Source organism: Schistocerca cancellata, chromosome 10 (genome assembly GCF_023864275.1).
Source record: "Schistocerca cancellata isolate TAMUIC-IGC-003103 chromosome 10, iqSchCanc2.1, whole genome shotgun sequence".
Classification (NCBI taxonomy): domain Eukaryota; kingdom Metazoa; phylum Arthropoda; class Insecta; order Orthoptera; family Acrididae; genus Schistocerca; species Schistocerca cancellata.
In genome coordinates, this window is record NC_064635.1 from 157460445 (window position 1) to 157474243 (window position 13799).

Consider the following 13799-nt stretch of genomic DNA (forward strand, 5'->3'; position numbering starts at 1 on the left):
AAGGCTACACTCCACACAAATACCTTCATAAACTACTCCCCAACCATTTAAATATCTATACGATGTCAAAAAATTTTCCTTTTTCAGAAACGCTCTTTTTGCTGTTGGCAGTCTGCATTTTATATCCCCCCTACTTCTGTCTTCTCAATTACTGCATCCCTTTAAAGTCATTAAAGTTTTACAACTGCAGTGTGATTTCTGTACAAGTTGCAGATATCTTGTGTCTCTGTGTTTTACAGCTGATACCTCCAGAGTTTCGAAGAGTGTCTTTCAGTTAAGACTGTCATTCCTTTCTCTGAACATAAAAATGCCATAAACACAAGCTTCCCTTTGTTTAGTCTGTTTAATAAGCTAAGTGGCAGTATTAGTATTGCCTCGCGTGTTCAGACATTTCGCAGGAATCCAATGTTAGCTTGTATAATCCCTCTCCCTCCCCTCTCTAAATACGAGTACGCTTTTCACCTTCCAGCCTCCTCTTCTTTGCTTAGATCTGGCTTGGCAAATGACCTCTTGACAGTTCTCTCTTGAACAAAGTTTTGTTCCCTCTTGAGCTTATTCAATTTCAGCATATATATTCTCCAAGCGCAAAATCACAGTTGCGATTTTGGACTCTCGATCAATGTCATGTTTTAGACATTTCTGTTCCATATGGCCTACTTTATTTGCTGAATTTTTATGTTTTCCCCTGTTGACAATTAAATTCAATATACCGCGTTTCATCCAAGGATTTCTACTGTAACTTCTTCCCATTTACATTCTCTGCTGCCTTCACCACTTCCTCTCTCAAAGATATTCAACTGTACTGTAGTGGATTCCTTCCTCTGTTTCAGTTAGTCGATGCCTAATGGTCCCTTTAAGATTATCGAAAAACGCTCGGTCTTAAATTATTCAGGTTCCATATCCTCAATCTGCTATCATTTACGGTCTCTTTAATTGTAACTGCATTTCATAGCCAATAAAATATCCTCGGTAAGCGTCTGCAATGGGAAATGGATTACAATTTAAAATCGAGTTTCGAAAATTCTACTCCAAATATGCATCCTTCTTTCATCATTCTTAAGCGAAGTGTTGGCGATGATAAAATTGTGCTCTGCGCAGAATTCAATCAGGAGGCTGCCCCTTTCATCCATTCCCCAAGCTCTACCCTTTCCTACTATTTTCTCTTTCTACATCTGCAAACGAATTCCACTGTCTCATCACATTTTAAACTTTTGTCTCGCTTAACTATCTGAATAATCTCTTTTATCGTACATTGCTCCAATCAGTTCATCATCTGTGGTGTAGGTAGGCATGTAAACCTGTATCACCGTGACGACCGGAGTGGCCGTGCGGTTCTAGGCGCTACAGTCTGGAGCCGAGCGACCGCTACGGTCGCAGCTTCGAATCCTGCCTCGGGCATCGATGTGTGTGATGTCGTCAGGTTAGTTAGGTTTAATTAGTTCCAAGTTCTCGACGACTGATGACCCCAGAAGTTAAGTCGCATAGTGCTCAGAGCCATTTGAACCATTTGTATCACCGTGGTGTGAATGTTAGCGTCATGTCTGTCTCGGTAATGATAATGTTATTGGCAGTTTAGAGATGGAGCTGAGTTTTGTGATACTACTTCATTGGCAGTTTCAATAGCTAACACTCACAGAGTGGTTGAAATACATGATCTTAACGTAGAAAATACCGAGGATCAACTGTCAGATATTTTCAGTTATAAATACCTGACTACCACATAACAGGTAACGTTCTATCGTTATAGTAAACTGCGTCTAGGCACTGCAATTTCCAATACTAAAAGCTGGTATGAAAAAAAAAATTAGTTTCTGTTCTGAGGCGATCGGTTTTCTAAATGAGACAGTGAACAATCGTGAACGTTAATCATCAAATCTGTTTATTGTGAAACAAGGAAACACGAATAATGAAATGTGTGAAAGAGTACGTCGTAAAGAAAGTAAAGAATTGCAGTGTCTTGACCCAACTTCGTCTTTCTTCTTGTAGATTCACGGTACGGCTAATCAAATACACGGCGGGTACCTCAGCGGCGGTCCGTCATTGGCTACCGCTATCTTCCGCCGCTTCCAGATGGGAACGCCAATTTCCGCGAGCCGCTGAGTCACCGTGGAAAAACGCTTGCCGCTGCTGTTGCCTCGCGCCGCGCAGTAGCAGGAATCAGCATCGAAGAGGAAAACCGCACCGCGCATGCGCGGAGCGCTGACGAAGTCTCGGGCGGGGCGGCCGTTGTGTGAGTTCGCAGTTAGCGTCACGCGGCAAGGTCGGGTATCTCCAAACGTAAGTTCGCTGGGTGGATTATGATTTTTCACGTCATTCTACGTGCTTCTATGCCTGCATGTAACTATACCTGCATATAACTGTAGACTACTCGCTAAGGCCAGTACAGATTTCAAAATTCTGAGACTAGTCGGCTCAACCAGGAGTTCTCAAACTTTTTCCGTCGTGCTTTCCTTCTGAAACAGAAAATTATTTTGCCCTCCCCCTCCTACTTTTCTATCCTCCTCAGCACTTCTCGTCCTTGGCACAAAAATAGTCCACTTACTGCGCTCTAATTTTTGCAACTAACAGTTACAACAATAACAATAATAATAAAAATTAGAGACTGCCCTTCAAACATATCAAACATTTTTTTTTAAATTACCACACATTAGGGTTATTCAAAGGAGATGAAACTTAACGGTTACTTCTAGTTTATAAATAACCACGACTGTGTGTGGCCGGCCGGAGTGGCCGAGCGGTTCTAGGCGCTACAGTCTGGAACCGCGCGACCGCTACGTCGCAGTTTCGAATCCTGCCTCGGGCATGGATGTGTGTGATGTCCTTAGGTTAGTTAGGTTTAACTAGTTCTAAGTTCTAGGGTACTGATGACCTCAGAAGTTAAGTCCCATAGTGCTCAGAACCATTTGACTGTGTGTGTTATTAGATCTGAACAAAGTCTTCATTTCACTGAATTTTTTTACACATTTTTTTAGCTTTTTCCGTCTACATTGCTTCTAATTGATTTAAAACGTTTTATTATGTGAAATATTACGACGTACAAATGACGATAGAACAGTCAACATTTAAATGCCAATTAAAACTCTCTTGTATTCAAACTGATCATCCAAAAAGGAAATATGAGCAATAATGCACTCGATGAAAATTCAGGCTGTTTCTTTAATTAGCACGTTTACTGTGATGTGTGTACGTGAATTTGTGAAGAAAGCAGAACCAGTTTTGGCGTATCTCTGAAACAGGAACTCGCAGATCCCTTTCCAGCCGCATTCGAGGCCTGTATTTCGTCTTAATACCATTGCGAAAAATGTTGACTCACACATGTAAGTTAATGCGAAGGGTAATAACGTGTCCACTGCCCTTCATCATTCCGAATCTGCATTTAGAAGTTTTTAAGAAACTTCGCTATAAATTTATTTCCAAATTTTTTATTACTTCAGAGTTCTGTTAACTCCTCGTGTTCTATTGTTTTAAGTGTGGTTAATGGTGTAGTATGATAGGATCTGACGGGTTGTGGATCAAGTCGTACTCAACTGAAGGTTCTGGAAATCTGTCCTTGAATCGATGACGAAGGTTTTTGAGATAGTAAGCCAATTCTACTAATTTTGCCTAGATGCAAGCCCTTTCCTCTTGACGAATTCAGAGAAAATATCTCGCAGTTGCTATTCTCCATCTGTGTTTTCAAAAGTCCAAGTCTTCTCTTAAACGCATGCACTTTATCGTTTAGAAATATATTATTATTTTGATCTTGAAGTGATATGTTAAGATCATTCAGTTTCTCTTAAACGTCGGTTCAGCTGTTCAACAGGAAAAGACGAACATTATCCTTCAGATCCACAACGCGACGAAGAATAATTCACGAGACAACCGACGTACTTCCGCGTGCGATATAAGCGATCATGGTTAGAACCCGTCTCCTCACAAAGACGGAAAATGGCCTACTGTTTAAGGCTCGTCTGCATCGTTCAGCACTTCATTAACTCCGTTCGTACTACTTTATAAGACAATGCATCCCTGTGTACCGTAAAATATGTGAATTTTACAGAAGCAGAAAGGGCGCACTCTTCCGTGAACCCCTTTTCAGTTCCAGTAAACGCTGCTACCGCATCGTTACATATAACAACACAATTTGTCCATCACAGATTGTTGTCAGCAAAAAGTAATTTACAGAAAAGAAACTATCTTCGCCTGCGGTCCCCCCTTTCAGAGATTTACAAAATAGACCGTCCTCGAGTATTTCGCGGTCGTAACACTAGCGTAGTGAAACAAGAAGCTGGGAAAGATTTCCGGTATCAGTACTGTCATGTAGTCGCAGGGAGAATTTTGAATTACTTTTTCATGTCACGTTATAGCATTAATATGACGATCACGGTATCATCTGAGAGTGGTATCGATTTCAGACTCGCGCCAAACCTTTCTTTTGTGTTAGCAGAAGAGCCAACACCGTGTTACGAGTGGAGGCCGAAATGCACGCGTTTTAGCTCACACAGGCTGGCGTAAGGAGGGAAGAACTATACTGACGTGAGGTCTGGAACAGGACAAGGAATGAGAATTCAGAAAGCGGACATAATTAGTTTGATACTTAACTTTAATCCATTAATGATGAACGTCGCACTTGGCGGTACATGGTTCACAATATTATCTGTTCAGAATACATTCTTGAAGTAATTATAGTAACTGAATATGGCACCTTGCTAGGTCGTAGCTGAAGGCTATACTAAACTGTCGTCTCTGCAAATGAGAGCTTATGTAGTCAGTGAACCATGGCTAGCAAAGTCGGCTGTACAACTGGGGCGAGTGCTAGGGAGTCTCTATAGACTAGACCTGCCGTGTGGCGACGCTTGGTCTGCAATCACTGATAGTGGCGACACGCGGGTCCGACGTATACTAACGGACCGCGGCCGATTTAAAGGCTACCACCTAGCAAGTGTGGTGTCTGGCGGTGACACCACACTTTCTCCGTGTATTTCGACGGCTGTGGGAAGAAGTAATTTCTTACAAACAATGGGTGCTGATTTGCATATTGCAATTAAGTACGATAAATCTTGAATGCTCGTAATGCTTTCGTAGAAACTAATACCTGGTTTTTGAGGAATCTGAAATTTCGTCTTAGTTGTTGCTAATTACGCTGTAAAAATTCGAGGGTTTCACTCATACGATTTGGATGTTTTTTTTTTTCAGGTGTCTCCTTAGTTAGACACTCTGCGAGCCATTGTTGGCTAAATAAAAAACACATTACAATCTTCCTCGTTATTCAAACTGGTGCTGCTAAACTGTAGTGCCAGATTATCAACTAAATGTTTAGCACTTTGCTTTAGAACTAACATCGCTGATAAGAACAGAGGAAGACACACAAGATTCGTGAATTTGATTAAATTCGAATCTTTTTCCTTATTAGAATCGCATACTTCCGAAGGAGAAGGCACTCGGTAAATCCCTACCGTGCGATCTCTTGTCCCCACTGAGAATCTTCATTTATCCATGGCAATGGAGGAACTCGGATTACTTTATTTTTAATCCAATTGACTGCTTCCAATGAACATGCACTAGTACTCAGCTTCTAGCCTACGTACTACCTTTCGACTGGTTTCGGAAGCTTGTCTTAAATCGTGTGGACCGTCACAGTGACTATGATTAACAATCTGCTATTGAAGTCAGCGCTGTAGAGAAGTGGCAGTCACATTGTCCAGTGGTTTATTGTCATTGGTGATTGGTAAATGCTTGGTAAGCAACTACACATCTGCGTGTTTGGTTTGATTCTCAGATTTCCTGCTGACAGGAACTGCTGATCAGTTCTTGCGAAATAAATCAGCGAATTACCGATGCTGTCTCCGCCCCCGGTAGCTGAGTGGTCAGAGCGACAGACTGTCAATCCCAAGGACCGCGATTCGATTCCCGGCTGGCTCGGAGATTTTTCTTCGCTCTGGGACTGAGTGTTGTGTTGTCCTAATCATTTCATCCCCATCGACGCGCACGCCGCCAAAGTGACGTGAAATCGAGAGACTTGCACCTGGCGAACGATCTACCCGACGGGAGGCCCTAGACACACGACATTTATTTGCCGATGCAGCAACTTCCTAACTTGGTTCATGGAAGGAGAATCTGACGCTAACAATATTTGTTGGGCGGATGTCCGTTATAATATGAAATGCAAAGATTTCAATGAAAGCCAGCGCCCCCCTTCTATTACTCTCTTTCCCCCATCCCCCCTCCAAAGTGGGGGGGGGGGCGGGGAGGGGACGCATACATCATTATTTAACGAAACTGCTAGATGTAATGTTACAAATAACATTTGATAACAGTGAGCTATTTAACATTTGACTCCTCTCCAGGCCAGAGTAACTTTTAAGTGCTAGTCGAATAGCAAAAAACCTCTGTTTTTGTACGTTTTCATGTTTACTTCGGTCAGCAACACAAAAAAGTTATAAAAAAACTGATAGTGCGCCTTCCCTCTTTCCCATTGCAGTGATTTATGGCACTGAAATCGATTCTTCACCTCCAGTGCATGGCAGAATGGTGATTTATTATTTTATTTGGCTGCTAATACTGTCAAAACAGGTGACATCCACAAAAATAAAAGACTGTGGACTGCCGCGGTAGAATTCTATCCTTCTCTGATTAATATTAGCTCTCTGGCCAGTACCTAATGCATATTTTATCCTTTTTTGATAAAATGTCTGCAAGAGTGTAACAGAAACTAACCCCAGAAGAGCATTAAGCATGGACGGTAAACAAAAAATGTGTTGCTTCTCTGGTCCCGCAATAATATAATGCAGGTACCAGCCAACTAATACCAAGTAATTTCTATAAACCTCTGTGTTACTCACTTGCTTTTACGGCCTTCTGCCTCCCCTTCAATTACCCATCTCATCAATGTGTACTCAAATAATTCCCACTGCATCATCAGTAAACATTATCATCTACATCACATAGTCTTGGCTCACCGCAGGAGCTGTTCCTATCTCAGTTGTCCTAGATAAATGAGTGGTCAGCGTGACAGAATGTCAGTCCTAAGGGCCCGGGTTCGATTGCCGGATGGGTCGGACATTTTCTCCCGTCAGAGACTGGGTTTTGTGTTATCCTAATTTCGTCCCCATCAACGCCCAAGTCGCCGAAGTGTCGTCAAATGGAAAGACTTGCACCTGGCGAACGGTCTACCCGACGGGAGGCCCTAGTCACACGATATTTACATTTAGTTGTCCTAGAAGCCTAGAACACTGACCTAATCTGGCACCCATACTTCTTTCTCTGGTCCTGTGATTCTCTCATGTACTACACCAATCAAGCTTTTCAGCACTTTATACTCTCACGGCCGATATATGCTTAAACGAGGGGGTACCCAAAAAAACCGGAATAACATTGCCGTGGGCGGAGCTTGTGTAGTACACATTCGTGCTGCGAGGCGTGTGTAGCGCAACTCAATGCCAGTTCAGTTCCGCCTGTGTTCACCGGGCTCGTGCTGTTTATCTGCAGTGACTGTTTTTGTTAACACTGTTTTGTTCTTGTTTAGCTTTTTTATGACGACAAGTTTAAGTGAACAACGCTGTGAAATTTTGTTTTCTACTCGGTAAAAATGCTGCTGAAACTGTTTTAATGTTGAGAACAACTTAATAAGATGACTCTACTGGAGAAACTCAAGTTTACGAGTGGTTTGCTCGATCTAAAAATGGCGCCTTGTCGAACGAAAAACTAATCTAATCTGGGTGAAGCCGTGGGTTTTACGACGACACAATAAAAGCATTCAACAAAACTTCTTACGTGAGCTTACAGTGGAAGACGTCAAGTGGTACATCAATTACTTACGAATGGATGAGCATACATTCCTGTATGTGCTCAGTGAAGTGTATCCTCATATCACAAAGCACAATATTCACTTAAGAACTGCTACATCTTCAGAAGACAGGCTCACTGTAACACTCCGATTCCTTGCTACAGGAGAGGGTTATGTTATGTTAGGTTAGGTTATGTTAAGTTAGGTTAGGTCAGGTCTCGTCTCCAATCTTCTTATTTTATTTTTGTATTCATGGGGCCTCACGTTGTAAAGCGCCTCATCAGCTTCATACATCTCTATTAATTTTGTAGTTGTCGGCACACACCAATTGTATTTACCGGCAATGTTTATAAAAACACTACAGACGACGGAACGCTGCAGCGATGCTAGCGCTCCATGTGGTAACATGTCACATTGCAGTGAACAGAAGACAAGCGATTTCTTTGATCAAATCTACAGCGAGGCCCTAGATTTGAACAAATATTGGACGACATTTGACAAAGTTCCTATTACACCATCAAATATCTTTGACAAAGATTTTGGATAAAGATATTTGACAAAGAAATTTGATAGTGTAATATCGGCGTTAGCGGGGCGCGCTCTAGTGGGAAAGTTGTGTACGCGCTGACTACGCGGAACTATGTACACAACATATAGCTTTCAAAAATTGATTCTGCTTTTTTCTTTGTTACCCCCTTGTACTGTTCTTTAGTAAACGTCAGTCACGTTATATGGAAGCAGCCTACTCACGATATATAGAATTCATTTGCTTTCCATTGTGTGGGCACAGTGAACTTTATTTAGAGGCATCACGTTTTTGTTAATCACTTTCTGGTTGCCCACATTGTAGTTAGAGAGCCTGTGTTGAGAATGGCAACAACAATATATAGAAATTTTCCACCCACCGCCCCACAACATCTTGCACAGTCAACAAAGTCTGTCCATCCACACAGAGGAGATTGTTATTTATTAGTACATATTGTTGTTAATTAATGGCTCGTGGTCTTGCGGTAGCGTTCACGCTTCACGCGCACGGGGTCCCGGGTTCAATACCCGGCAGGGTCAGGGAATTTTTCTGCCTCGAGTTGAGTGGGTTTTGTGTGTATTTTACCATCATTTTATCCTTATTCACTCGAAAGTCGCCGTAGTGGCGTTAGAGAACTTGGTTGGAGCGGCGGCCCGGTTCACTCCGCGAGGGGTCTCCCGGCCACCAATGCCATACACTCATTATTATTATTATTATTATTATATTACCCAAACGTAGTAGTACCTCATCAGCGATATATCATTGTTTTATTTTTTGCCTTCACTTCTCTCTTTACTGCCAAGACTGAAAAACAAAGAGAAAAACTTAAATTCACCATCATTACAACTTTTTTCCCTGCAAACCACTCTAGACCAAGCAAAAGCACCTCCATTCAAGTTTGCTGTCGACAGTAATGACTGTGTATATTGCATATCCTCAGTCCACAAATTTACTGGAACCTCTTCCTGTACTTAACAGCCATTTGTTCCAGATATTGTTGTAAATACACACAGAAGTTAGAAAGTACTCTAGCCTCTACACTTTACATGCATTTACCCATAACTCTTCTTGAATTAAACAATAACCGTTCCCTCGATCTAATGCTGTGGCTACTTCATAATTGTTTAAATATCCCTTGACCACTGGTCGCGACATTGCTTCCTCTTAGCCACGTGCTCTCCTCATAACTACTTCGTGGTCATAATTTAGTGGTCACTACTTACTGCATTTCCTTTATGTGACATACTGTTCCACTTAGGGCTGGACAAACGATACTCGCATTCGAACGGGCTCGAGATTTCTTGAGACGCCTCAGCGTTTGATGCAGTATCGAGCTAGTTCGAACAATCAAGTGACATTTGATTAGCGCAGAGTGAATGCAAGAGAGAGGCAAGAAACTACGTACTAGCCACAACAAAAAGTTATGGCTCTGCTTAAGATTTGGCAATTTCTTGAAACACTGGAGTAAATAGCATTAAATCCTACCACTGCACAAACTCCTGTTGTTTTTGAAGAAATTTACAATACGAGTTCTCATACACTACCGATCTGTAAGGATAGATAAACATTTATGTTGATTTCTAAGTAAAGGTAACAAAGAAGAAACTATTGTCCTCTAGAAAGTATTACTTGACTGAGCTCACTAAAATATTTTATTTGTCTATGAGAGGCAGTAATGATAGGTTGTAAGTGAGCAGTTAAATCCCTGGTCACATAATAGAATAACAGACAAAAACATTACCAGCTTTTAATCAGTTTGAACACAAGACTGCAACATTCAGATGAAACAATGGAGACTGTTAATCAAGAATTCAATGCCGAACAACTGAAATGTATCGTAATAAAGTAACAGTAACAGTAATTTGTATCGTGAGAATGAATCACAGCCGCAAGACCTGTCTTGGAGATAGTACATTACATCTCACTAGATGGCAGGACGAGCGAAAGCTCGAGAATTGGACAGATCATGATTGAAGTTTTTTATTTGTTAGTTGCTGTTGTTACGCGTGAGCTGCACCTTGGAAGATATTTCAGTCAGTGTTTCACAGTTATTTTTGTAACTAAAATCCACAGTGCATTATGAAAAGATCGAACATAATCTGAGATTTCCTGGACTGTTGCCTAAACGGCTCGAAAAATTCGAGTCATGTTCAAATACAGTCGTAGATCCAATGTGACGGAACAACAGTTGCGTAGTAATATTTGTGTGGTAAATTGTCGCTACTTCATTTGTTAATACGCAGAAGCGACTTAATTTGTTAATACGCAGAAGCGACAATTTTGACAGCAACGTTACTCCTTGTGGGCTACTGCAAGTAAAGAAATACTGTCAGCGGTCCAACACCTCCTTGTGCAGTAGCTAGGAGCAGATCTTAGTCGGTAACCACTTCTTGTATTGTTTTACCTAGAGTGGAATTCGGGAAGCAGTTAACTTTAAGCAGTAGTAAATTATACAAAATTTATACCAGTGTACGCTTCTTACAATAAATACCACTTATAATTTAAGAAGCAGTCTATAAGTCACCACCTATCGTGTGACCCAGTGTGCTACTAATTCCTACACACAACGAAATTGTTACTGTGTGGAAATGTCCTGACTATTTGTCTAAGGTTACTGCGTTCCAGAATAAGATGTTTTTACTTATTAAGTGATTAAACTCTTGCAATCATATATGCGCACGCATCTGGATCGACAGTACTAAGATTAACAGTTCTTGCACAGTAATTAAAACTTCCGGGCTAAGAGGCCGTGGTCCAATAGTAGAAATACTTCGACGTTTCTACTATTGGACCACGGCCTCTTAGCCCGGAAGTTTTAATTACTGAAGACGCCGGCCGTGAAAGCCTACACGCTATGATTAGTTCTTGCACACTTTCTTTGTAGGCATAAAATCGTAAGTTTGGAATCGATCCTAATATTACGGTTAAAGCCTGCACGTTGATGTATACGCTACTTACTTTTTGTGATTTTACGCACGTAATATACCTTTATGATGATCACTAATAAAAATGAATTCTCGGCACATAACGAACAAGGTTGCGTGCACCACACTGTCGTTATTATCACAGCGAAAACCTCACAGTAGGTATCTGCAGTTATCTAGCAAATGTAATGAATTTCAACGAATTTCCTTATCATACTCAATCTTTTGATAAATAAACCTTCAAAAAGAATTAAGATGACAAAATGTGTCTACGTGCGCCGTTGATCAATTTGTATCATCGTTTTCTGCCTTAAAATGACGTAAAACGACTTAACTGATCACTTGTTACTTACGATACTGGTTTGTTAAGGAAGCCTAAATTTCATATATTATATCTGGCGTCAAATTAGTATCCAGAGATGTAACTGGGTGTTCAGTCTGCGATATAATATTCCATCGCCGCAGATTGTTTTTGTTTTTTCACGTAAAAAAATATTAATGTCCTTGCTACATATCTATTTAGTCTTCAAATAAATAATCCAGAATTATAGTCTTCACATCTCCTGCCTTTAAACTAAACGAACTGTTTTGAAAGTTTCTGGACTTCAGTAGTAATTATTTTCAGACAGTATCTCAAACATGATGTTAAAGTGCTAAATCTTTGAACTTTGCAAACTCAAATATTAGCATCGAAGAAAATATCTGTCTGGTAATGTCCAGTACTATTCCTTGTAATGAATCTTATTATTTTATTTCGTATAATTCCCTTTATTTCATCAGGAAGAAAAAAGGTCTTAAAGTGTACTTCTTGTAGTGGGGATATTTTCATTTCTCTTTGTCCGCAGCTCGTGGTCTAGTGGCTAGCGTCGCTGCCTCTGGATCCCGGGTTCGATTCCCGGCCGGCTTGGGGATTTTCTCTACCCGGGGACTAGGTGTTTGTGTTGTCTTCCTCATCATTCGTGACAATGGCTAGATAGGACTGTGAAAGAATTGGGACTGTGTACGCGCGCTGATGACCGCGCAGTTGTGCGCTCCACAAACAAAACATCATCATCAGTCTTCTTTGAAATTAAGAGTAGGTATTTTATTTCAGTTTAACACACCTTTGCTTTATTTGAATTCTGTGTCCGGTAATGAACGATTGAAAGTAATGCTAACCCGCAAGAATGCTATTCGACACTGAAAATAAAAAAATAAATGCTTGCCACAACCATTTTGTGCCATACACTTAATAATAAGAACAAAATTAAATCTCTTCCAATGTTGCCTAATACCTACCTAACTTTTCCTACTTTAAAGGCCACCCGTCACACAGAAAAAGCTTTGAAGGTGATAAGTAAAAGATTCCATCTGATTATTAATCGACTTTTAAAGTAAGATCTTGTCGATAAGTCAACGATTTTAATATTCTACGACCAATCATCATGTCCCAAAATTCGTTAGTGCCAACAAAATACCAATCGTCGCTAGATAGGTTTCTATTCCGCAAAGCGAAAACCAGTCAGCTTTTTTACAACAATGACGCAACACACTATTCTCTCGACGAGTGCATAATTCTATAACTCTCCACGTCGATCACTCGATTCTATCAATGTGAACCAAATTCCTACCCCAAATGATTATAGCAACAATCAGTCATTAATGAATTTGCGGACTGGGAGACTTATACGATTTTAGAGAACCAGTGAGATCAGATCCGTTTACAATCACGACTTATTGACTACAATCTGGTCTCCGTACTGTCTACACAACACTCGCTTCGAATAAATATTTAACCCACTCCTCACTATCAAATAGCCAGATCTCTTTCCTTACGTTAAACGTTCAACTCTTTAACCGTTTACTAAGAATTCACTTGGAGAAACATATCAATCCTCCGACTATATAGAGTTAATCAGTACCACCAAGAGCGAGCAGCACCATATCTCTAGGAAGACAGAGTTCAGCGCCCCCTGTCAGCCCTGATTTAATTAGCTTCCCATCGGTGGTAGGCCCAGTTCTGTCGCAGACTTCGATAGCATCAGTACTTAGTAATAGGAACACGATACGTAACCTGCGCTCTGCGAGTAGTAATAGTGTGTAATGGAGCAAGCTGTTTGTTGTGGTTTGGCAAGACAGCCAATCCACAATGACAGGAAGCCGAAAGGCACGCGTTTAAGCTCACGCAGGCTGGCGTGAGGTCTGGAACAGGTCAGGGAAATGAGACTAGCAAAAATAGTACGTAGCTACTGGAATACTTAACTTTAATCCATAATTGGTGAACATCGCTCTTGACGGTACATGTTTTACAGCATCAATAGTAACTGGTAATGGCGCCTTGCTAGGTTGCAGCAAATGACGCAGCTGAAGGCTATGCTAACTATCGTCTCGGCAAATGAGAGCGTAATTTGTCAGTGAACCATCGCTAGCAAAGTCGGCTGCACAACTGGGCGAGTGCTTAGGAAGTCTGTCTAGACCTGCCGTGTGGCGGCGCTCGGTCTGCAATCACTGATAGTGGCGACACGCGGGTCCGACGTATACTAACGGACCGCGGCCGATTTAAAGGCTACCACCTAGCAAGTGTGGTGTCTGGCGGTGACACCAC

General features: G+C 41.2%; 1 protein-coding gene across 1 annotated transcript in view; it reads left to right on the forward strand.

Moving 5' to 3' along the window:
• Nucleotides 1-2166: 2166 nt before the first annotated feature.
• LOC126106210 (uncharacterized) overlaps nt 2167-13799 on the forward strand; it is an 89057-nt gene continuing 77424 nt past the window's right edge. The window contains exon 1 of the mRNA XM_049912441.1: nt 2167-2277. The gene's annotated coding sequence lies outside the window, so the exon portion shown is untranslated. The remainder of the gene's footprint in view (nt 2278-13799) is intronic.